Here is a 22895-nt window from a genome sequence, read left to right on the forward strand (position 1 = left end):
AAGTATAGGAGAAAAAGAAGAAAAAAAGATTTGGTACTATATTGAAAATAGTTAAAAATGAAAAAACAATGAGAATTCAAAATCTTCCATGTGGTTTTAAAGCCATTTTGAGCCTTTTGTGAATTTTACAGGCCACTGGGCAATCTCTGTTGAGATTTCCTTTCTTTACATAGTGCTTTTGGAAACTTCAACACAATTTTCTCTTAATTATTTGAGTTGTTCTCATGGAATTCCATTACCATTACCCATGAGTTGGTGTTCTGTTGTATCTATTATTTAGCAAATTAACTTTTTCAAAATATATCTTGTGGAGCACCAATGATTTAGTCATTACTATCTCATTCTAATTTTCTTTGAAGAAGCAATAAAATATTTATCTACATAGTACAAGTTGGTGTTAGCTTTTAGTATGGCTTTGTCACCTGCAGTCAGACATAGGGAGACTGCTCCCCCAGAGACATTTTTAAGTGTTGAAGATTACTCACTGAGACAATAAATGACTGTAGGTATATTGCAGTTCTTCAACAAAAGTTTTCCATTAACTTGTGCACCTGCTAATCATAAGGATGGCAGTTCAGAGAGTTTTCCTGATCCCTTTGGCCTCTCCACTCAGGTTCTTGCTCTTCTTAGTGTGCACTTTGGACCTCCTCCCCCATCTGTCTCTTTCAAAAAGTGTCAGTTCTAAGCCTGACAATGCAGTGAAGCACAATTGTCCTATTTTTGCCCATCCTTCTGCATAGGAATATATGTTTATTTATTTTTTCTTTCAGAATTAAGCCAAAAAAACCAAACCAAACATAAAAAAGAAACACAAAAAAAAATATTAGAGAAGTGAACTACGTACGCATATACTCCCAAAATGAACAACAAAAGTAGTTACATTTCTGCGAGTCTCTAGGTTCATGATACCTGTCTGGTTTACTTATATAAGTCCAAAGATGATCTCTGCACATGTCCTTGCAACCACCTGACTTACACAATTTTTTTCCTTGTTTGGTCATCTGTGTGTGTTTGTATTGCTGAAGAATATGAGAAGGCATCCTTTATATTTTAACTAGATATATTTCATTCAAATGTATTATGTAAGGCTACCCTTCTAGGGATTTGTAAACTACCTGTGTTCTTTCTCATTAAAGTGAACTATGGCTTTGTATTTTATAAGTGAAATTAGTATACTTATTTATTCTCAAAATACTCATATTAACTGAAAGTTTCATACTTTTGTGTTTCAAAAGGGAATTTCTATTCCAACATGTGCTCTGTGCTGTGGATTTAAATGATACATGCATTCCAAGCTCACTCAGTGCACATCTTCCTTCTTATGAAGGGTCTCAGTGTTTCAGGTTAATCTTAAACCATGTTTTTAATTCTATTATAGATGAATAAGTTTAACATAGATTTCTTCTTGATGCTTTAATGCCTTGGTGTACATAAATCATATCATCTGAAGTAGTAGAAATTAAATTTTTTCCAACTACTAAGAACATGTTTCTTTTATAATGTAATAAATGTTCAGGACCATGTTTGTCACTTCTCTTACTGTTATTTACCAACACATGGTTCAGAACTTTCACACCATGGCTACTAGACCATTGAATTGTAAGTAAACCAGAGATACAGTTCTATATCAGGACTTGCTGCCTAGCTGTACTTCGAAGAAGTCTATGTTTTTCTTTACTATTTATGGAAATCATCTTGAAATATTATCTTACTGGAAATTATGCATGGGCAGTTAAAAATGTTTTTAAATGTCAATATTAAGAGAAAAAAATTGAGCCTTAACAGCAATAGCTTACCCAGTGGTAAATGATAAAATGTTGGGTATCAAATATGGTACATTTCTTGATGGCTAATTAGTGAAATGTGAGCTATGCTCTCACTTGATATTAGTAAACAATTCTCAGCTAGTAATTCTCTGGACTTCCTGAATAATTGGTAATCTCATTTGCTGGAACATGTTTTTGACATCATCAGGAATGTATACAGAGAAGTTCTGTAATCTTCTAAATTACTGTGTTCTGTGCCTATTTCTGCCTGTGACAGCAAGTCCAATCTTATGATACCTGTGACCTGAATTACATTAATACAGAAACCATGCCAACGAAAACTGATCCTTCTTTCCTCTGTGTACATACGGATGGATATTGAAATGTTTGGAAACTTGCAATTCTATCTCTAATTGATAATTATTTGACCCTCCTACAAGTTCCTATTCTGATATTATCTTGAAATATCATAAAATCCATATTTTTACATATTCTGAAATTACATTTATATAAAATTCAACTGAAAAATAAATTTTGGTTCAATGGTTATTATGCTGTTGGATTCTCAATTTATTTTTTGTGTGTTTGGATACCTATAGTTAAATGAGTTAGAGAAGCAAAATCGCCTTGTTTCCTGAGGGCCCTAGAAGAGGAAGCACAGTGCAACCTCCTCCCCTTGTGAAATAGCAATGCCCTGAAGATGCCTTTCTAGTAAAGTGTAAGAAACAGCTTCAGGCCAGGCTTCTGCCAGATACTGCTTGGCAAAGACTCCAGGATGCACTGACTGAGAGAGCCCTGACTGAGAGCACACTAGGCCGCTTTCCCCTGGCATGCAACTTGCTCCTATGTGACATGGAAAACTTAGTAAACATTGCTGTAGAAAGCTGCTGTCCCTAAATGCATTCTAACTCGCAGAGATTAAGTGTGTTGTGAATAGGCCTTAGCACTAGCCTCAGGGGAAGGTGCAGAACAAGGTGCTTTCTAATAACAGCAGTGGAAACAAGTCACATGGGTGTGTTTAGTTTAAGTGAGGAAAAGAAGGCAGTGCAGGACGCCCCACTCAAGTACGCAGTTCCTAGAGGTTGCTGAAACTGAGCTTCAGTCTGCCCTAGATGGCTGTCCTGTGTGCCCACACTCTAACCGCCCGAATGAAGTCTGCTTAGAACAGCCCTCTTCGGCAGAGGCAGACACACGCACGCGTTGACGTTCAGCCTAGTAGGGCCTGCTGTGGGAGCCTGGCCGACAGAGAAGCACTTCCGCACAATGAGAAAACTGGCTTGGAAGGTGGCTGTTTTTTTCTCTTGCCTGGCGGCTTCAGAGAGGCCCAGAGTAAATTATTCATTGTAAGCGGGTCCCCCGTGCCACAGGCTGAGCTCTGTGAAGTAGGTGTACATTTGTTGGGAGGCCCCAAATTACATGCCAGCAGAGGTGTGTGCAAGCCTCTTCAGGACACGCAGGGGGCTGGGTGCTAAGCCTCAGAGCGGCAGTCCTGGGCAAAGGCTCTGATGCTTTCGCCCGCCCAGTGATTTCCTTCTAAGAGATGCCCAGAATGATAGCTTAACATCGCTGTGCCAAGGTGTGCTGTATACGTTCACTTGAATACACATTTTGAGATTTATAGTTGTTTAAGATATCCTTCCTTAAAGTTGCAGCTAAGATTGTAGCAGGAAAATAGACAGTCTTCTAGGTTTGGAAGAAGGATAAACCACTCAAGGAGCCATAATGCCTACAGTTCTTCGGTGACATTAAAATAGAGTGCATCATATGTTTGAAATTCACTGAGCATTCTCTACAGGCATATCTTGTTTTATTGTACTTTGCTATATTGAGTTTCAAAGAAAATGCATTTTTAATGCATTTAAATCGAAGGTTTGTGGCAACCCTGCATTGAACAAATCTAGAGGCACCAAATTTTCCAACACCATTTGCTCACTATGTGCTCATGTTTTGGTAATTCTCAATATTTCACAATTTCTCATCATAATTATATTTGTTATGGTGACCAGTGATCTCTGATGGTTACTATTGTAATTAGTTTGGGGCAACACAAAACACATCCATATAAATCAGCAAACTCCAGTGAAAAATATGTGTGCTCTGACTGGTGCACTGACTAGCCATTCCCCCATTTCTCCCTCTCCTCAGGCCTCCCTATTCCCTGGGTCACAACAATATCGAAATTAAGTGAATAATTAATAACCTCACAGTGTCATATAAATGTTTAAGTGAAAGGAAGTATTGTATACCTCTTTAAATCAAAATAAAAATGATTAAGCCTAGGGAGGAAGGCATGTTCAAGGCCGAGAGAGTCCAAAAGTTAGCCCAGTTGAGAATTTGAAGGAAATTAAAAGTAGTACTCTTGTGCACACACAAATCATCAGAAAGTAAAACAACCTTATTGCCAAGAAAGTTTTAGTGATCTGAGTAGATCGATCCAGCCACAACATTCCACTAAGCCAAAGCTTAATCCAGAGCAAAGCCCTAAATTTCTCAGTTCTGTGAAGGCTGAGAGAAGGTTTGTGGCAACCCTGAACTTCAATCTGCCTTAGATGGCTGCCTTAGATGAGAGAGCTGAGGAAGCTGCAGAAGAAGAGTTTGAAACTAGCAGAGGTTAGCTAATGAGGTTTAAGGAAAGAAGCCATGTCCGTATTATAAGTGCAGATGAAGCAGCAGGTGCAGGGCTGGAAGCAGCAGCAGGTATCGGGACAACCCAGCTAAGAGAATCAGTGAAGATGGCTGCACTAAACAATAGATTTTCAGTGTGCACAAAATAGCCTTATAATGGAAAAAAGATGTCATCTAGGACTTTCATAGCCAGAGAGAATAAGTCAATTCCTGGCTCCAAAACTTCAAAGGAAAAACAGAAGTTTTGTTAGGGGTTAAGGCAGTTAGTAACTTTAAATTGAAGCCAGTGTTCATTTACCATTCTAAAAATCCTAGGACCCTCAAAAGTTATGCTAAATGTTTTCTGCCTGTGCTTTATCAATGGAACCATAAAGCCTGGGTAATAATATATCTGTTTACAATATGATACAGTGAATATTTTAAGACCAATGTTGAAACCTAACATTCAGAAAAAAAATCTTATCAAAATACAATTGCTTATTGACAATATACCTGGTCACCCAGGAGCTCTGATGGAGATGTATGATGAGATTGATGTTTTTATGTCTGCTAACAAACAGATATTCTGATTATCACTATTAAGCCTTATTATTTAGGGAATATATTTTGTAGCTCTTTAGCTGCCATAGATAGTGAGTGATTCCTCTGCTGGGTCTCGATAAAATAAATTGTAAACCTTCTGGAAAGGATTCACCATTCTTGATGTCAGTAAGAACATTCATGAATCATGGAAAGAAGTTAAAATATCAACATTAACAGGAGTTTGAAAGAAGTTGATTCCAACCCTGATAGAAGACTTCAAAGCAGGAATTATGGAGATGCAGATGTGGTGGGAAAAGCATGAAAACTAGAATTAGAATGGGAGCCTAAAGATGTCATGAATTGCTGCGATCTCATGATAAAACTAATGATAAAGAGCAGCTTCCTATGGATGAGGCAAGAAGATGGTTTCTTGAGATGAGATCTACTCCTGGTGAAAATGATGTGAAGATGGTGGAAATGACAAAAAGGTTTAGAATATTGCATAAACTTGATTAATAAAGCAGCAGCAGGTTTTGAGAGGACTGGCTTTAATTTTGAAAGAAACTCCACTGTGGGGAAAATGCTAGCAAACAGATCGTGTGCTACAGAAAAATCCTTAGTGAAAGGAAGAGTCAGTCAGTGTGGCTGATTTCATGGTTATCTTACTTTAAGAAACTGCCAGTCATGCCAGCCTAAAGCAACTACCACCCTGAGCTGTCAGCCATCAACACTGAAGTAAGACCCTCTGCCAGCAAAAAGAGTATGATTCACTGAAAGGTCAGATGATGTTTAGCATTTTTTGGCAATAAAGTATTTTTAATTAAGGTATGAATGTTGCATTTTTAGACATAATGCTCTTGTACACTTGATGGAGTACAGCATAGTATAAACATAACTTTTATATGCACTGGGAACCCAAAATTCATTTGACACATTTTATTGAGATGTTTACTTTACCACAGTAATCTGAATGTGCAATATTTCTAAGGTATGCCTGTAAATATTAGCGAATAGTTTACTTTGAACAATAGTTCTAATATAAGGATCACAATTCAATTATCCTATGCCAGCATTTCTTAATGAAGTGTTTTAATCTGTGATTGATTTGTTCATTTGTATTTAAGAGCACCAGTCTAGAGTTCCAGCGATGAAACAACAGATTTTGAGAAAAATTTAAATAATTCTTTCTTTGCCAATAGCTTAAAAATTCTGTCACCTTAACTGATTTTTTAATTTTCCAAAATAGTTTAAAATATTTACTACAATCTGAAGGATAGTATCATTGTGGAAAGTCTGTAATGGTTATGTTGTAATACCAGCTTTATCCTCACTGTGTCAACAACAATGTTGACTGTCCAGTCACTTAAAAGATCCAGTTGCTTTTCTCACACAATTTTCCCTTCCTCTTTTTTTGAGTGAATATCTTGGCTTTTCCCATTCAGAAGTGATAAAAAAAAGTTATGTTCCCTTCTCATTGTTAGTTATATTTTGATTAAAACTCTAGTTGGAGGACACTGAGGACTAAAGTTAGTTCCCTGATGGTCACTTACATGTCCATTATTAAAAATCTACCTTTTGTTAAATATCTATGCCAGACACTCTGCTGAGCTTCTTATTCATATTATTTTGATCCTAAACACATATTATGGTAAGATTTAGCATTCAAATTACAGCATTTTGAGAAAGAATATTCAAAGTAAATAATTCAGGACAATATTGCCATTTTTGTTCTCTTAAAATGGGTCACATTTTATTTAATCCATTACCAATTGTCCATTAGGTAAAATTTATCATATAAATGTATTTAATAAATGTATCATAAAAGGTATTTGCAATATGTTTTATATTTTTATGGATTTTATTATTTATGCACTTTTTAAAAAAATTTCATGGTTTGCATATGTTTTCCCTACTGCCAGTTTACATAAGTACTTATTGGTGTTTTGTAACTTTAAGAAAAAAATAGATAATGATAAAAGCAGCATAGTAATGTCCTAAGGGACATATGTAAGAATTTTGCCAGCTTGTTCATTAAAACCTTGTGATCTTTGACAAGTGACTTAACGCCTCTAGAGGTAATTCCTCTTAGATAGTAAATATTAGCATAACATACCCCATAATATCATACCTGAAATTCTAAGCCTTATACTTGTATAAGGACATCAAACAATGCTATTATTAAAATGCTTATCTGTAATTCTATATTTCAAAATTCTGTAATTCTCAATAGGTTCTACATGACAAATATGTCCTATACATTTGTGTATATAATTTAAACTGCACAATTCTCCCTATGATACACACATTCTTATGTATATATTGAATGACAAAGGAAAATATTATCTTAACACCATACCTAGTAAAATTAAAAGTCTGTGTTTGAGACAATAAATGCTATTAAAGAACTATGGAGCCTACAGTGTTTATACACACACACAAGCACAAATGCACATGCACACTCTTTTCTATTTATTTTTAATATGACCATACATTCAGATAGTCCTTTATTTCCTACATCACCAAATTGGCAGCCAGGAGCACTGAAAATGATCTGATATATATAGGGCTGGATATGTGTGTATGTGTGTGTAATCAGGCCATGGGAGCGTTTCTGTGAGGTTGCAATGCTAAACTAATTGGGGTTGCCTGAATACAGAGCTCTTTCACTAGAATAATCTCACAGATTTCCTGAGGTTAGTTTACCTCAAGGTCAGGTTATTAGTCAGGAACAGTGATTGAGTAGTAATGGACTTTCAAATTTTTATGGGATTCATTAGTAGATAAAAATATTATGCAAAACTGATAGATGGTAACTGATACCTATGATCCCTTTATGAGACTCTGTCTAGTTGTTGCATGTCTTTATGTTTAGGAAATAAAATACAGCCAATACAATAAGTAATGACTGAAATAGATATTGTTACATGAAGTTGTTCATATGTTCAATGAAATTCAAAGTCACAATATTTTTAATAGATTAAATTATTATACATTATGAATGTTGCAATCTCTGGACTTCAGTTTAGAAAGTTAGATTACTAAGACACTATTTTGTAGGATTTATGAAAACTATGTTTTTTCTCTATCATATTAAAAATTATAATCTTTAGGAAGTTCTAGTATCTAAAAAAAAGATAATTCATGTTTAGAAAATGTTAATCAAAGTGTTGATAGTTTTGTTTATTTCTTTCTTTGTTTCTGGAAAACAATAATGCTCTATAAACCTTCCACAAGTGTACTTACTGCAGACATGATAATAATTCTTAAGAAATAATTAAATGTTTTAAAGGAATATGAAGGAGAGTAGTTATTTTATACATATTTTATGTCATAATAACAATCTGTTATTAGAACAAATCTACCTTTACTCTATTTGTTTTATGAAAAATACACTTTTGAAATTAAATGGGAGCAGAATGTATTTTTTTTTTTAACTTGGGCACTGAAGTGGTTTATTTTTCCCTCCCGAGTCACTGCAGCTCCTTGTTCCTCTCCTTTCTTAGCCCCTACTAAAATCAAAAGTGGTAACTTCAGTTTAGATTCCTTGATTTTTTAAATTTTTTTATTTTTTAAATTTTGGTATCATTAATCTACAATTACATGAAGAACATTATGTTTACTAGGCTCCCCCCTTCACCAAGTTCCCCCCACATACCCCTTCACAGTCACTGTCCATCAGCGTAGTAAGACGCTGTAAAATCACTACTTGTCTTCTCTGTTTTGTACAGCCCTCCCCGTGCCCCCCACACACTATACATGCTAATCGTAATGCAAGGGAGGGACAAGAGCGGGGAAAAAAAACCAAAAAAGAATGTAGTCTTAAGAGTGATAATTGATTACCTTACCTTGGAGGAAAATATCAGTGTCACATACGCACAACTTCATAGCACAGGACTGACTGGCAGCTTTATAATTATTAATCTGAGCATCTCAAATATTTCAATTCATTTCACTTTATACCTAAGTGAACAATATGAAGATAAATTGATTGTTGAATAACAAATCAATTAAAATATATAATTCCCAGTTATTATGAACACATTGTCAGACTTTTCTGATTCTATTAGCTGGCATCTGTTTCATTTATTATCTTTTATTGTTAAACAAAAGTGGTCACATCTCTATGTGAGTGATGTTTTGTGAGTTTCTGTGATAATATGAGTTTTGAAATAAAAATGATAATACATAGATGCAAATTCTGGAAGCTATAATATACATAAGGTATTACTTGTTAGTTTGGCAAACTTTCAAAAATACAACAATTTCAGTTACACTGTGTAACTCCATATAAGAAAAATAAATTAATGGAAATACATTCATTATAAATAATCTAAATGCCGCCAAATGCCTTACTAAATAACTATCTAGTATAGATTTCAGTGTAAGTAATAACTTTTCTCTGGTAATTAAGGTAATATTCAGATTCCATTTTTTTTCTAATATCCCAAATGCCTTTATTTTTAAATGTTTGGTGTCAATTTTGTATCTTTAGTACAGCTTAATTACTTTTTTTGGTCCTCTCAAAACTTTCTTATATTTTTATTTTATTTTTATTGAAGCCAAGTATTCAACACAGTGATTCAACAGTTACGCACATTATTAAGTCTTCAAACCAATTAATGTGGTTATTATCTGTCAATATAGGAATATATTACAGAACCATTGACTGTATTCTCCATGCTGAACTCCCATCCATCTGACCACCTTACATTAAGATTGAAAGTTTTGTGCCCCTTATCCCCTTCATGCACCCCACCCACCTAAGTCCCCCATGGTAACCACCAGTCACTTTTCAGTGCCTATGAGTACTGTTGTTTTATTTATTTATTTTTGTTTTACTTTTATATCGCACGAATAAGTGAAATCATATGGTATATGACTTTCTCCACCTGGCCTATTTCTCTTAGCATAATACCGACTAGGTGCATCCAGGTTGTTACAACTTTCTTTCTTTTTTAAGGCAGAATAATATCCCATTGTGTATGTGTATACTTCTTTATCCCTTTTTTTGCCGTCCCAATCAAAATACCAATCGCATTTTCAAGGAACCAGAGCAAATAATCCTAAAATTCACATGGAACTACAAAAGACCCTGAAAAGCCAAAGCAATCCTGAGGAAGAACAAAGCTGGAGGTATTATGCTCCCTGACATCAAGTTGTACTACAAAGCTGTAGCAATCAAAAAAGTATGGTACTGGCATAAGAACAGACCCAAGGTCAATAGATCAGAAATAGAGAGCCCAGAAATTAACCCATGCATATATAGCCAATTAACATATGATGAAGGAGTCATATAAAAAGGGGAGAAGACAGTCTTTTCAGTAACTGGTGTTGGGAAAACTGGACAACTATGTGTGAGAGAATGAAACTGGATTACTCTAATCCCATACACAAAAGTAAACTTGAAATAAAGACCTAAATGGAAGACATGAAACCTTAAAACTCTTAGAAGAAAACATAGCCAAAATCTCTTGAACATAAGCACGAGCACTTTTTTCCCGTTTACATCTCCCTGAGCAAGGGAAATAAAATAAAAAATAAACAAGTGGGACTACATCAAACTTTGAAAAGCTTCTGTACATCAAAGGACACCATCAACAGAACAAAAAGGCATCCTACAGCGTGGGAGAATATATTCGTAATCAGTTTGTCCAATAAGGGGTTAACATCCAAAATATATAAAGAACTTACATGCCTCAACACCAAAAACACAAATAACTCAATTAAAAAATGAGCAGAGGACCTGAACATTTTTTCAAAGAAGAAATATATATGGCCAACAGGTAAATAGATAGTCCATTCTTTTAAAAAATCATTTGAACAATTTGATACAATGTTAAATGATCTTGATGCATGATGTCCTGCGACAGCGAACAGATCAGTCATCTTTCTGTACCTAGTGATACTATTATTATCAATGAGAAGAGATTTCAAAAAGTATCTGATCATACTTCTTATTTATGTTAACAAGGGCTCAATTTATATTATGCCAAATACGTCATGTTTACCACTCTTTTTGCATGCATTCTTTGGTTTTCAAAAGGATGCTGATGGATCATCTCATTCAATGGGTCATTTATTTTGATAACAGGGTGATTAATTTTGCAACTCATTTTCCCACTAGGAGGCAGTGCTATCTAAAAGAAATCATGGCCCCAGTAGGTTTTATGATGTTGGGAAAACAACCCAGAATAACTGGATTAATTTTTGTCTCTAATGAATAGTGATATAACTTTCATGTAATACAAAATGAATACTGTTCAGGTTTTTCTTTACATAACTCATTTTTTTTAACCTGTACACTAACATCTCAGCATTGATCTTCCCTTCAATCAGCAATAAAAACATTACCTCTAGTCTGGATTTTTAACAGAATTAAATGGTTTCCTGCAGACCTTTTTTTAAATTTTTAATTTCACAAACTGTCTTTTGAAATAGTTGAATGACATGTTTCAAGAAATATCAAGTAATATTAATCAAAATATATTTGATTGTTTCATTTATTTAGTTGACAAATAACTTCACCTACATGGTTAGCCTTTCTGAGGTGCTTGAGACATTGATAATAACTTTTTTTTTGCAAAAGTCTCTGTTATATCTGCCAATGACAAATTATATGGTCTATCACTTTTCCCTTTTTGCTTTGTCTCCCCAGGCACTTTAAGCACAAAATTTAACTTTATTAAAAAAACTATATTTACTTGGGTTTTAAAATATATATATATCATCGTTCTAACTCAAGATATTAATATTTAATGTAATAATATTTAAGTATTTTGTAAGTTATTTGATTTATCTCTGAATTATGAAGAATATACATTTAATATAAAAAGGATTTATAACCATGTAAGTAATATTATACCCAGGGACTTCTATGAGGTGAAGTAGACATATTTCTTTGCCTAATTGTGATAAATTAGTTAATTTGTGGTTTTATCTATTTTGCCAAAAATCAAATAATTTCCCTTTTACATAATTATAGCAGTCATTTCATGGTTTTATTCATTATTTATTAAATGATAAGACAAAAATATTTTTATTGGAAAAAATGCATGACATCCTAGTAAAATTATTATCACTGTTTCTTGAATTTCTATTAAAATTGACCAAGATCTCTTGCCCCCGTAACCCATTTTTCAGGAAATAGCTATTATCTTCCAGAGCAATAGAGTTGCAAGAATAACAGCATCTTGCAAATCACTGATTTGTACAACACTTTTCTTCAAGATATATCACAGGGTTTAGACTCAGCATACTTAGGTTCAATTATTTATCCCCCACTTAAGGACTCTTAATCTCCTTTTCTCACCTGTATTATAAATATACCATACCATAAAGTGTTGTTTTAAGGTTTAAATGAAGTAAAGCATCTGACGCTTTTGAGAGGAGTGAAAAGCTCTCGGTATCTGTGAGTTTTTATTTCAATATGTTTTCAAATGTCAATAATCATTTTGACACATCTGTGGTGGAAACGTATTTGTGGAAAAATTAAGCCTTGACTTCATAAAGTATTAATTAGCATTAGAGGTCAAGACATGCTTACTTTAATTTGCCTTGTTATTTTACATAATTTTGTTGTAATCTATATATTTTTCCAAAGTTGAAACATCTTATCTACCAATATTAGATAAACTCTAGGTATGCTGTCATACTTATTCTTAGAATAACATTTTTATTGTGTACCTACCATGTGCATGCAGCTCCATAAAAGAATAATAAATAAATGAAACGGACACTGCTCTGAACATAAACTTATATAGTATGTGTTTGCCTTATTCTTTGGGAAATAAAGGATTATTGTCTTGGAGTGCTAACATATTGTTATAGCTTATATTTAAATTTGAAGAAATGTATGATAAGTTAAAATATAAAGAAAACCTAATTTAATCTGTTGATTAGAAGTAGCTGCTACATTAAGTGCTGCATTATGTCATAACATTACTTTATGTGGTGATGTTAGCCTGCATGAAGATTTCAGAATAGAAGGTATGATAAGTTCAGCTTCATCAGAATGTAAATCTTAATTCAACAAATATTTATTAATTTAAATATTTGAAAAGATGTTAGATAACAGGGAAATTAAGGACGAAGTTTCCACCTCAAGGAGGTATGTATCTGGCTGTGAGTCTGGGAGAAGGAGCTAGACCAAATAATATAGTCATAAAAAAAATGATAAATATTTTGGCAGAGAAAGGCCCAGAGTACTGGACAAGTATAGAGGTAAGGTGAGGTGTGGGGAGGCAACCTGGGGGATGGACTATTAGAAAAGATTAATCTTTTTTTTTATAGGAAGACAAGCTAATGTCTAGAAAAATGGTGAAGAGGAGAGATGAGGAATAAGGGGGTGTCTACCAGAATGAATCATTAGTGATGCAAATGTTTAAATATCATCAGCTGAAGAGAAGTAAAGGAGAAATCAGAATATAAGGAAGATATATTCATAGAAAAATTTATAACATGGAATGTATCACTAGCTAATTGGATGACAGTAGTATGCTGTGTGAAGAGATTGGCCAGGCTAGAGAGGAGACTGATACTGATTAATGGGTACAGCACTGAGAAATACTGGGTACAAGCTAGGCAATTCTCCAGTTTGACAAGCTGCAAGTGTTTGCTTCCATTCTCTAAAATCATTATTCCATTTTCTACTTAAAAACAAAAACAGAACTTCACTCTGATCATTGAATCAGTTTAGCTTGATTTGTTAGCATTCAGGCTCTAGAGCCAGAGTAAATTTCAATCTTGGGTAGACCACCAAATATCTGTGTGACTAGTGGCAAATTATTTGACCTCAGTTTACCAAGTTCTTTGTCTGTAGAATGTGGGTAACAATAGTTCCTTCTTGATACGTTGTTTGATGATGAAACAAGTTATTAAGTACACAACACTTACCAAGAACTGTGCAGGGTCTGAGATTTAACCCTCTTCATGATTTCCTGGATGCTCGGAGAAGACATGAGGCTTTCATGTCGGAGACGAAGAACAGTGTTACTCATAGCCGCAGCAGTCACCAGAGTGCCCGCGTTTGTGTGGATCCTCTGGGATAAGGAGAAGGGGTCCAGCGGACGCCTTCACAGGCAGCAGTTTGCGTTACAGGAGAGGACCACTGCCCCTGCACCACCCAGCTCAGGAAACCCAAATATTTTATAGTGGACAGGAAACATACCTGACATTTGCCCAAAGAGATATTTTATTACATTTGAGAGTAAACCATTTCCCTTTTGTTCCAGAAGGAAGTTCTCTTTCGATCTTCTAAGGATATCCACTATACTTAAATTCCTGAAAAGAAATTCTGGAATAAAAAAACAGCTTCTCTTCCCTCAAGACATGCAGAAAATGCAAGAGAGTTTGGGGAATTGTCTCTCAGAGCACTTAGAATAGTAGGGGGTACAAAAAGCTCAATAAACATTTGTAATTGCCATGTCCCCACCACCACCATCATCACATCCAGAGGGGTCTTTTGTTTTAGTTTTCCTTTTGGGTGCACATGTATGTAGAATAAGGCAAATGCAGGGCTCTCCTCTTTACAGCCTCTTTGCTGATGTTTAATGGAAGGGTAAATGTTTCTGAATTTGCTGCTAAGGCCAAAGAACTATATAAATACACAACATATAGAAAGATGTACAAATTTTTTCTATGTAATGTTAATATGTGATCATTTTAAAAGTCAAACAAATTAATAAAGTTAAAAAAATTGCAGTAATTTATATCTGTGTAATTAAAAAGTGTCAGGTCCTATAAGGTGCTTCCCTAGTTCTATATTGTTTTTATATATAAGAACAGTTAACATTTATGAGTACTTCTTTATTGCCAGGTCTTCTGTTAAGTCCTTTCCATGTCTTATTGTATCTAACGTCAGGAGAATTTTATATATTAACAAGAGAGCAAATTTTACTGGCAATCCATCTGTCTAAAAATTACCACCATTACCATTTTGGTATATGTGAGTTCAAAATTTTTATATAAACATATATTTCTGAAAAAAGCATTCAGTATTCCTCTTTTGAAAGTGCTAATGGACATCGTTGTTTCTCAAAAGTTTGCAAACATTTTGTGATGGGTGCTGTGAACTGGTTCACTCAACAGCCATTTCAAGCATCAATTAGCATGCTTTCTTTTTATTGACTTATTTATAGAGTCTGGGAAGATAAAACTTATTTTTTCCCAGATTCCCTTGCAATTATCCTTCTGGATGTATTTTAGATGTCTTCTATAAGATTCATGAAAGCTTGGCCTTTTATGAAATTCTAATTAGAAAACAAGCTCAGTTTTGGGAGAGGAAATCTTCCTTTGTCCCATAATGGCAAAGGCCTTGCAGTTCTGAGCCCCACAGCCAGAGTGACAGCTTCTTTGCATGGTTTGTCCTGGTAATGGTAAGCCCTTTGATTGTCAGTTCTGTGGTGGGGTGTTAGAAGTTGTTTCTAAGAGCTTTATACACAGCCCTTTCCTTCAGTCAGTCTGCTATTTTCTGTATCTCTTAATAAATCTCTTTTACTTTTATTAAATAGTGCAAATTGTATTGTTTGTAACAAAGAGCCTTGATCAATGCATCAATCCATTCTAGGACTATAGCTAGGGTCTGGAAAGAGTAAGTAGTCAACGATTATCACATACCTATTTTCCAGTTCTTTGGGAGAGACTCCAGCAAGTAAACCCACCTGCACGGCTGACACAGGCAGTGAGAGCCAGGAGGTACAAGTCGTTAAGCTCCAGATGTAGAGCAAACACATACGTTATTCCTCACATGTCAGAGCCAGGGAGTCTTATTTAGCTTGCAGGGCTAACAGCGGGAAATTCTCAAGTCTGACGTCATCACTTATACAAACTATTCGGACTCTTGTGTTGAGCATTACTTGTGTGATAAACACAGTTCTTGGTCCTGGAGGAGCAGTAGTGAAAAACAGGACAAATATCCTGCCTTCCGGGATCTTAAACTACAGTTTCTAGGAAATCTGCCCATACCACAGGGTAGTTGCTCTTTTCCACAAAAACAGTTACAATCCCATAAAGCACAGGCAGTATTTGTTCTCTGCTTCTCCTCTGTTTTAACCTTTACCCTTTCACTGCTTTACCTCTGCTCCTGTCTGGAACTCAGACACCAAGACTAGAGAGGGTGGAGGTAAAAAAGGAAACAGGAACTCATAAATTAGAACCGTCTTGACTAGGGATAAACTCCCTCTTTGAGCGGTTAAACTGCTACTACCTCCAAATTATCCCCCAAGTTTTCAAACCTTATAGAAGAAATGATTTCTGATTCTGTAAAATATGTGTCTCTTAATCTTGCCCCCAAGCTGCTGCTTAGTAGTTCAAAATTGTGGGAATTAAATAGTAATTTTCATGATGTAATTCTTGTGAATCCATAAAAAGAAAGGATTCCACATCATTTATTGGTCCTATTTGGTCTTCACAGCATTTTATTCTTTTCAGGGAAGTGAAGTAGCAGTGCTTTAATAGGAGGACTCAGCACAGAGCTGTCAGACTTCTCTTTTACTTACAGAGGCATCATTACTTTCCTTGTTTAACTACGTGCTTATCCTTTTTTATTATGCAAATTTCTATCCTCTCACGGGCATGGTTGGACATTATTACCCCATAATAAGTTTCAATAAATAGTGTTTTAAGTTTCTACTTAAAAAATATTGGTATAAAGGATATTACATATATAATGTTAAAAAAATGTACATACATAATACACAATATTATAGATTATTTGATCCATATGATCTAGCATATAATCCATATGATGTAAACAATATAATAACACATCATAAATGTGCTATGCTTCTGCTTGTGTATTTGCTTTGTTGCTGTTGAGTTTTGTTGTAAAAGCTTAAAAAGAGAGTTGATATAATATATATCAGTCTCTTAGGTACTGCACATCTATTTCTTTATTTTATTTCTTCAGCTTATTATATCTATAAAAAAGCTCTGAGAAGTAGGCACAATTTTATATATAAGGAAAGTGAATCTTCAAGATTAAGTAACTCACCCAAGCTAATAAATGCTTGAAGTTTAATTTAAAATAAACACACTGCTTGTACTTGCGTCTGTGGTTCTCACAACAATCCTTATGCATCCTATTGCTTGTATAATACAGTGAAATCTTTCTATTTTTGGATGTCTGTATATACAGATGTTGTTTGCAACTGCATAGGAAGCAATAAGCTACATTGTTACAAGATGGGAAAGTCTTGTTCCCTCAACAATTGAATAAATAGGTTAATTATTTAAATGTCAGAAACCAAATGAAAAATCCATGCTTCATAGCCAATAAAATGTGAACTGGTTGAACAAATTAACTGGAGGAAAAACTTAAACCTTTGCCCTAAAATAAAAATATTAATTGCTCTGTAATTTAAACAAGTGAAAGATTAATTTTATTTACTTCAATATCAATTACATAGTAAAATAAATGCAATTAAAACATTAAATTATCTCCTGTGGGGACCTGATAAGGCAATAATCATTTGATTCAATCAGCAAAATACACATGATAAATATACCCTGAAATAACATAACTTTTATCAGAAAATTTTTTTTGTTCTCGGTTGATGTAATTTTTTTGTTGAATGGGAAATTACTCCATTACGTTCTGCCCAGTCAAATCCAGTCAGATCTTAATGCCATGTGATGAAGAATCAAATTACCCAGGCTGAATGCTGACTTTGACATTCACTTTGTAACTGTGGTCAGGCCACTGGGCCTCAATTTTCTCTTCCTTAAATAGGGGCAACCCAGGTACCTGGGCTGATGGAAGGATTAACCGTGATCACACATACAGAACTGTTTGAAAAAGTTTCTGCACATAATATTCAATAACTGTTAGTTTAAATACTTTTATAATTTACTGAGTGATTTGACATATAAACTAATATTTGGGGAATTGTTCAAACCTGTATTATGCATTGTCTTGGATGAGAACAGAAAATACCCGTAGTGAGAAAAAAGTTGCCTTTCAACATTAGTATCATTCACATCAGTGAACTTAATCACCTGCTTTTCTAAATACTGGGTTTAATTTTGACAAAGCAGATTTATCTTAAACCCATTTTGTTCAACAACTTAGGCAGTTTTATCCACACTGAGGGTTTATCCACATTGTAAGTTTATCACAGGACTTGTTTCCCATCACCCTGATTAGTCAGAAGATGAATGTCCTATATTATTTATTCAAATTGAAAGAAACATGTAAATTATATATTTTTCATTTCTCTAGAAATTTTCTTATTTATAATTTGGGATTTTTTAAAGTTGTTTTTTCTTGTGATAGTCAAATAAAATAAATATAATAATATATTAAAAAGCACCTAGCATTTACCTGGAATCTCATAGGTATTTGATGAATGTTAATTAAATCTATATCAAATTGCAGCTTATGCATATGTGTAGAATATTTGTACATATACACAAATATATGTTCATATGTATATTATTAAATATAACATGATTTTTAATAATATTGGTAAGCTTACATATAAATGGAATGTATTTAAAATAAATGTATATACCTTTACGTATACACAGTTAGAAATGGAAAGGTATAAAATTAGGTTACCTTTTGAGAAACTACTTATTATAATTTAACCCACATGCGCACACACACACACACACACACACACACACACACACACACAGACAACCAGTATCTTTATGTTTAAAATCAGGAGTTAACCAATTTCTATATCTCTCTTAAGGCCCTGGCAAATGCATTCTTAGTAAAAGTTATTCAGAAAGTATTTGTGAATAAATGGTGAATGAACTAGAAGATATATTCAGCTATAAAATGTCAATATACTTTCACATGAAAGCATTTAATATAATCCATAATGAATTAGACTATTTCTAATGGGAAATGGAATATGTTATTTTTTTCTCAAAATTAATTACATTTCCAAATGTTCTGTGTTTAAACAATAGCCATGTTATTCCCTTTTCAGTCATCTTTTTAAATATATCTTCTAGAAAAACAATGTGGTATCATTCATTATCAACTTTTTATATTTATTGTTGTACATAAAATTTTCATTTAATTTCAAGAGTTGAGGACTGCAGATGTGGAAGCACACATTAGTATTATGAATTTAAAAAGTAATTGATATCTGGATCATATGTTATGCTTAATTGAAGTTTTAATGAGCAACAACATAAATTGTGATCAGGGATAACTTTGTATTTTGTAAGAAACTTTAGGGATTACACGTGTACTGCAAAAATTCATTGTTCTCCCAGTTGAAAAATATGTGTCATATCATTTAAAAAAATATCAAATTTCAGATGGAGAAAGAAAAAACTTTCTTCATGGCTGACTATGTAAAATTTACAGGCCTAGGTAATTCCAGCATCAATGGGATACAGAACCAACAGCAGGAAGTTGTTCAAAACGTTGATTAGGATAAAGGTATTTAGATATCAGTGAATTAATTACTGCAGCCATGCAAAAAATAGTATGTGGACAATTTAGACTTTTAACAGATTGTTTACTTGTCTCCAATTTTTATTATTGAAAATACTATTCAGTATGGAGTTGATGTGCCCTGAGATGGAATAAATACGCTCTGAGAAACAACTTGTAATGGTCGAGGAGGCAGGCTTAGGTCCATTGTTTGGGAATTCTGGGGTCCAAACACTCTGAGCAAGATCCAGAAGAGGCCAAGATATAGACTTGGACCTTACTCCATGAACTCCTTGCCTTGCCAAGAGGAGGAATAGACAAAGGACGGCCAGAGGTGGTCCTTTAATCAGTGGGCTCCAGGCAGGAACACAACTGCCCAGGTCCAGTCAATACAACTTGACAAGGTATAATGAGTTGGAAAATTCCACTTAAGAAAGGTACAAGGGGTAAACTTGAAAAAAGGGACTACATTAGAAAAACAATGGCTTACACGAGATAAAACCACATTTTGAAAACCTTAAGTGTTTGATGAACTTGTCTAATCTTTATGTATTAGGAACAAATGCTATCTGTTGGTTGATTAACTAACATATTTTACAGATCTTGCTGACCCCATCCATCCTTTGTTGATCCTATCATGCTGATTGTAGGTAGTGTGCTGGAAGTGTGAAAACAAACATCTAAAACGTGTAGAAAATCATTTGCCGTCCAGTAGACTGCTTGTGTTGGTTATCTAAGATTAGCCTGCTTTAAGCTGCTCTTCAAAATGGCAATGGAAACCGAATGTTGAGTCACAGTGCCTCCACTGTATATCTCACACAGCTTCCCCTTGACATGGTCATCTTTTAGGTAGGAGGTATCTTTTATAATAGTTTTAGTGTGATGTAATAGATTTCAGAAATATCAGGGGACACTTTATTAGGGAAAAATGCTTTCACTTTTACTGGAGGGCTCTGAGTCTTCAGGGAATTTATCTGAATAAATAACAAACAAGTTTAGGTAGAGGTGTTGCAATGAGCTTGGCTAGTGCCCAGTCATCTGGGAAGAACATGCTGGATGACATCTGCAGGAAGACATCATACAGCCCTTGTGGCATGAGAACTCTGCATGGGGCACTGCACATGCACTTGCAAAGACTGACTCAAAAGGAAAATCAGTAGAGAATAGGAGCAGAGAGAACTTTGACCCTCTCCATTCAGATTTTTTTCTCAACTTTTATGGTATTTAACTACATTATTAAGCCAATGTTCAGTCGGCAGTGTGAGCGCTCTCCTTGGAGTTTGTCAGGAAAGTTAACGCAGGTCTGTGAGTTCACATACCTAATTTTAACTAGGGCGAGGGACATATTGATGGGTAGTGTAGATTTTGTCCCCAGAAGATGCTAAAATGGGTCAGAAAAATACAGTTTTATTCTGGCTACTCCTTCCATTTCTGAAAATCTATTCCAATTATCTTAGTTGCACCAAATTATGCCCAGCCTTGTTATGAACTATATTTCATCCAAAGTTCTATATTGAGATCACATAAAGTTATAAAGATACTCCAAAAAAGCCAATACCATAAGGATACTTCAAATACAATTATAAATCTCATTCTTATTGGAAGCTTGGGGAAGCCATAAAATAAATTTAATCAGAAGACAAAATTCTCCTGTAAGATAAAATGCAAAGACACTCAAGTCAAAGGAATTAAAACTCAAAAAAAAATCAATTATCTAGCCCCTTTAAAATCCACAGAAAATAGAATTTTCCTTACTTCTTATCTTACTCAGTGTGATGCCTAAGGGATGTCAGCCTGGCTGTGAGGTGGCTTCTTTCAGCCTAGGTATCTGTTTTCCATGGAATTGGTATAGTTTTCTTACAAACTCAGAATCTTGTCTGGATCAATACCAGGTCTGATGTGTCTCTCTTTTATAAAGTCCAAAAATACTCATAGTCGGCATACCTATCCAACAAATTTTGTAAATAAGCTTATATTTCTAGAACCCAGATGAAGTTATTCCATTCAGAATTATGTTTTCAGAACCTAGGATTTAGGTTTGGCAAAGACAAAAATGGAAAATCAATGAAAAAATTAGGCTAGAACATGAAAAATAAGCTTTATTTCAGCGATTCTAGGATTCCAAGTAGTATTTGCCAGTTGCCCATATTCAGAAAGTTTGGAAGTGATTTCAACCAGAAGACTCTGACCAAGAGGTTAGTTATGGCACAGTGTTTACTGTGTGTGGGAGAAAAGTAATGTCTTATGAACACTCTGTCCTTTCTTAGATATGGCTATTGAGACATGACCACCTTCTTTTGAAGGGAATATACAGTAAAAATAGCTTTAGCACATTTTAATTTATGTAATTTTCTTCCTTATCCAGAATATTAACCTTCTTTTAATTTCCCATTTTAACTGAATTTCCCTTAAAAGCAGAGCCTTTGGAAAAGCTTTTGTGCTAACGTTCTATGGTGAATTCATCCCCAGGGATGGAGAAGTGAAGAATAGGGTCGAGAGAAAGAGAATGTTGGACAGCCATAGATGCAGTACTCTACCAAACTCTGGCCATCACACTTTATGACAATCTAGTTATTCGGTCTCCCAGGACATCTTTAGTGAAACCTTATGAAGCTTCCACATCTACAAATAGTCCATCCATATGGAAGAAAGGAGAATTTACCTGAATTTATTCATCAGTCCCCATATCCATTAGCCAAAGCTTGGGAGACAGGCACTAACTGCCCCACAGGTTGCATACGCATGCATGCTGAGCTGTATTGGGTGCCTCACTGGGCAGTGTGGTGTGATATAGCATGCTATTGGGGCATAGGCATGGACATCAGAGGATAAGTACAGTCTCCAAGGTTTATGCTGGGGGACGTGGGAATTGTGATCACGCTCCATGACGGAGGAGCTAATTTGTTGTGTGAGTCATTCATCAGGAAGAAAATCAAGCACAACTGAATCCTTTACCTTTGTATTTTCTCTGAGACCTATGTCTCTGACCCACCAGTGCTGCAGTGAATGTGGACTCTTTCCAGTGAGCAAGCCTCCTTCCTTTCTTGTGGACTGACATTCACTGAGTCTTGCCACACGAGGCTAATTATACTGCTTTGTTACTATGGAATTGTTCAGACCTATGAATCTTACCCACTTGGAAAGGGTTTCTCTTGTTTTAGGTTCTGCTATCATTCTTAGAAGATTCCTAACTTTAACCTGCCATTAGTGCTTCAGTGTTCGCACTAAGAACACAGTAAGGACAACAGTTCTGCTATCAGCTCTTCAAGTCTACCACTCTTCACAATTTGGATGTTTTAGATCTTGAGTGATATTTTTAGCTGACATTTTTCATGAAAGAATGGAAGATAACTGCTATGTTTTATTGTCCTACTCTTTCCCTTCTCTTTGTAGAAAAGCCAAAAGCTTGTTTATAAAGCTGGTCTCTTCACTTCTTTACCATGTGAAAATGACAGCTGGGCCTAATTCCTTGCTCCTTTACCACCATATGTTTTGTTTTGTCTAAGATTTTAGAGTCAGTACGTTATGAGTCTGCCAAATACATCCATTGTTCAAATCTGGTCCACCTTCACTCTCTTGGCTTGGATAAT

At 34.8% G+C, this 22895-nt stretch overlaps 1 protein-coding gene across 4 annotated transcripts in view; it reads left to right on the top strand.

The window, feature by feature from the left end:
• The window catches only part of FSTL5 (follistatin like 5), an 813978-nt gene that overhangs the window by 136213 nt on the left and 654870 nt on the right, over positions 1-22895 (top strand). The window lies entirely within an intron of this gene.

Source organism: Manis javanica, chromosome 3, assembly GCF_040802235.1.
Source record: "Manis javanica isolate MJ-LG chromosome 3, MJ_LKY, whole genome shotgun sequence".
In the NCBI taxonomy this organism is placed as follows: domain Eukaryota; kingdom Metazoa; phylum Chordata; class Mammalia; order Pholidota; family Manidae; genus Manis; species Manis javanica.